A 4,640-nucleotide genomic window follows, 5' to 3' on the forward strand; every position below is an offset into this window, starting at 1 on the left:
ACGAGCTTAATCGAGTTCGGTGTTAGAGTTCGGTAGTTCGGCACCAAGTTCGGTAGCTCGGCAGCTCCGTGGTCTGGAGAGAACGATCAAAACATGAAGAAGAGTTCGGCTGTTATAACAACTCGTTTCAACAGCCGTTGGATGTACTTAGTTAGTCATGTTTAATCCTGACCGTTAGATGGAAAATAGCCGTTAGTTAGTTTTGAGCTTTTAATAGTTTGTTATTCTGCTTTATTCAGTAATTTTTCATCTTCCGTTTCTGGTGAATAAAATTCTCTTTCGATTTCCAAGTCTTGATTTTTTCCTCTCCCAACATTCGACAATCTGTAGCTAGGATTAACAATAGTAAACACATTTTCAAGGGAATAAAAGTAGCATGATTTTATACATGTGTTATCACATGCATATAGTGAGTGTCCTGAAAATCCTAGAATTTGGCAATTCTGAAACTCCATATATATAGACCGAACATGTGACATAGAGTCCAAGGAATTGGGGTTGGGGATATTTTCCTTTGAAGTGTAACTCGGAATAACAATGCGGTGTTGCCTCATTGCTCCTTGATGACTCTGTTCTCTCAAAATATAAAAGAACCTCTGTCTTTGAGCTTCTTTCATAGATAGATCTCTTAGTAAGTCATGAATTTTCCAATATTTTACATTCCCATGTGATGTAACCCCAACTCATCAACTAGAATGAGATTTCTATCAATTAACTCCTTGAAGCACTCTTTGCCAACTGTAGTCAAGCTTTTGTTATCTATCGGTTTTATAGATCCCTAATAGTTTCTCCTCCTATATTATAATCTTGGGAAATTGTGGCCCACACACAAATATCAAAATGATCTTGTGTTCAAACGCACCTTTTGCAAGAGTAGTTTTGCCGATGCCACCCACCCATCAGTAAGCCTATCGAGGAGTTGAAGAAGCACATCACCAAACCCTACCATTACATGCTTCTTTTCAGTTAAACCAACATCATGACAAAACCACCTTCCTCTTCTTCTCTTTCTTCTCCCTCGTTATCAAAGGCACCTCTTTTGTGATCAAATCAATTTCTTCTATCACATTCTGCATATCGCTATAGAAGTTGATGCAACTGATTTGTTCATCACCACCACCACCACCATTGTCAGAAAGGTGAATAGTGTCAATTATATATGACTCAATCACATCTTCAGTCGCATGAACTGCATCTACAATGCGCATCTCCAACGGATCTGCTTCGTCGCTGTATGCAAAAGGAGAGTTATAACTTTCGAGGAATTCCTGCATGTTGGGATTAGATGAATGAGGCGTTGAGGATTAAGAACTTGGAGATTTCGAATCTTGAAGAGAATTTCCTTCTTGGAATATTGGAATGGAATTGTGTAAAAGCTACTGTACAAAGCTAACTAAAAGATTAGCTATTTAACAAACTAACGGCTATTTTTTAATCCTACGGCTAGGATTAAATCTTGACTACCAACCAGATCTAATGGCTGTTAAAACGAGTTGTCATAGCAGCCGAGCTCTTCTTCATGTTTTGATCTTTCTCTCCAGATCACGGAGCTGCCGAGCTTGTTGCCGAACTGCCGAACTACCGAACTGCCGAACTTGCGAACTGCCGAACTTGCGAACTGGCGAACTTGCCGAACTTGCCGAACTCGGTGCGCGAACTGCCGAGCTATCACAATCTACCAACAAATTGCAACTGAGCAATTAATGTCTTCACAAATCTCCACCTTCATTGACCAGTTGGAATTGTGGCTCTCTGCAAGCCAACCAACTCCAAACAAAACTCAAATTTCTCTCTTGTCAACGGCTTTGTCAGCATATCCGCAGGGTTCTCCTTTGTATCCACCTTGAACAATCTGACCCTACCTTTCTCCACCTCTTCTCTCACAAAATGTAGCCGCACATCTATGTGCTTGCTACGTTCGTGGAATACCTGGTGCCTCGCTAAACACAATGCACCGTTGTTATCACACCCTATGGGAATGACTTGCTGCTTTACCCCAAAATCTGCAGCTATCCCTCTCAACCAAAAACTTTCTTTAACCGCAGACGTAAGGGCAATATACTCGGCCTCGGTTGTGGACAATGCCACCACATCTTGCAACATTGACTTCCAACTCACAGCCGAACCATACAAGGTGAAAATGTATCCGGACTGAGACCTCCTTGTATCAACATTGCCTGCGAAATCACTATCACAGAACCCCATCAACACCTCAGTCTCTTTTCCAGCATCAGCTTTGAACAAGATCCCAATATCTCCAGCTCCCTTGAGATATCTGAGTATCCATCTTAAAGCCAGCCAATGCTCCTTTCCATGGTTGCTCATGAATCTGCTTGTGCAGCTTATTGCTTGAGCCACATCTGGCCTGGTTCCAATCATTGCATACATAACACTCCCTACAATGTTTGCATACGGGATAACTTCCATTTCCTGCCTTTCTTCCTCTGTCTTCGGTGATTGCTCCATTGATAGCCTGAAATGCTGTGCTAATGGAGTCTTTGTCAGTTTAGTATCCTCCATCCTAAACCTCTTGACGACTCTGGAAATATAGTCAGTTTGATTCAACCACAACTCTCCTTTCTGCCTGTTTCTGACTATATTCATACCCAGAATTCGTTTGGCTCCACCTAGGTCCTTCATATCAAATGCAGACCCCAGATCATCCTTCACCTTCTGTACTTCTTGCTGCGAGGCTCCTGCCACCAACATATCATCCACGTACAGAAGTAAATAAGCAACAGTAACACCTTTCCTCTTCTTTATGTACACACACTCATCATACTTGGACCTCACAAACCCATTCTTGAGTACATGGTCATCAAATTTTTTTATGCCATTGCCTACTAGCTTGCTTGAGACCATATATGCTCTTCTTGAGCAGACACACCTTGTCTTCCATCCCTGGCTTAATGAACCCCTCAGGCTGAGACATGTAGATAGTTTCCTCCAAGTCTCCATGCAAGAATGCTGTTCTTACATCCAATTGCTCGAGTTCCCAGTTCATTCTTGTCACCACAGCCAAGAGAATCCTAATTGATGTGTGCTTGACTACGGGTGAGAACACCTCATTGTAGTCCACCCCATATTCCTGAGTGAATCCTCTGGCTACCAACCTAGCCTTGAACCTTATTTGTTCATTATCAGCGGACTCAATCTTTTTCTTGAAAAGCCATTTGCAGCTGACTAATTTTCTGCCCTCCACCTTATCTACCAGGATCCAAGTCCCATTCTTGATGAGGGAATCTATCTCCTCAATCATAGCCTTTAACCATCTGTCTTTTTCTTTGCAATTCATGGCCTCTGCATAAGAGCCAGGCTCTGCAAAGTCTAATTCTTCAGCCACACAGAGAGCAAAGTACAACATCTCTGCATCTGCAAATCTGCTTGGTGGCCTTACATTCTGCCTTCTTGTCCTGTCTCTTGCTAGTTGATAATCTCTCAGGTTAGTTTCTCCAGCTACAGTTACTGGAGTATCTCCATCAGAGCCTTCAGATTCTGATGAGTCATCCATTCCCCCAACCTCAACACTAGCACCAGGCACAGAAGTTTCAGCATTCCCAGATGGCTTTTCGGTTTTCTTGAAGGGCAGCTCAGTCTCAGTGAACACCACATCTCTGCTCACAACTACCTTCTGCATTCCAGGCTCCAAGCACCAGAGTCTATAGCCTTTTACCCCAGATTGATAGCCCAACATCACACATCTTAAAGCTCTTGCATCTAACTTTGTTTGCTTCATATAGGCATATGCTTTACACCCAAAAATCTTGAGTTGTGAGTAATCTCCATAACTTCCATACCATCTCAAGTCCGGAGTGTCACTTTTAATGCTAGAGGAAGGGCATTTATTTATTAATTTGACAGCAGTGGACACAGCCTCTGCCCAAAACCTTTTCTCCATACCCGAGGTGAACAACATGCACCTTACCCTCTCCATAATAGTTCTATTAGCCCGCTCCGCTACACCATTCTGCTGGGGATTTAAGGGGACGGTTCTATGCCTCTTAATGCCCCTAGACTGACAAAAGGTCTCAAACTCTTTAGATAGGAACTCCAAACCATTGTCAGTCCTTAAGCACTTGACTGCACAGCCTTTCTCTTTCTCCACAATTAGGCACCACTCCCTAAACTTGGAGAAAGCCTCTGACTTCTCCTTTAGTATGTAAACCCACATCTTTCTAGAGTAGTCATCTATTACTGTCATGTAATATCTCCCTCCCCCAACAGATAGAACCGGAGAAGGCCCCCACAAGTCGCTGTGCACATAATCAAGTGGGGCAGTGGAGGTGTGTTTACCTTTCTGATATAAAAGCTTCTTGGCTTTGCTCAGGATGCATTCTTCACATGGTTTGCCGGATCTTTCTTCAGATCCTTCAATCACATCCCTTTTCATCAGTTCTTTAATGCTCCTATCAGCTGGATGCCCAAGCCTTAAATGCCAAAGCTCCATAGACCCTGACTTCACTGCATTTGCCTGAGCAGCATCTCTGACAGCAGATCCACATAGATAATACAAGCTGCCATTTCTTTTGCCTCTAAGCACCAAACTTCCACTTCTCCTGACTTCCATTGCCCCATTAACAGAACCAAAAGAGCAGCCCTTCTTTTCAAGGGACCCCAAAGATATCAGATTACGTTTTACT

The sequence above is a fragment of the Salvia splendens genome, chromosome 5 (assembly GCF_004379255.2).
Source record: "Salvia splendens isolate huo1 chromosome 5, SspV2, whole genome shotgun sequence".
NCBI lineage: Eukaryota > Viridiplantae > Streptophyta > Magnoliopsida > Lamiales > Lamiaceae > Salvia > Salvia splendens.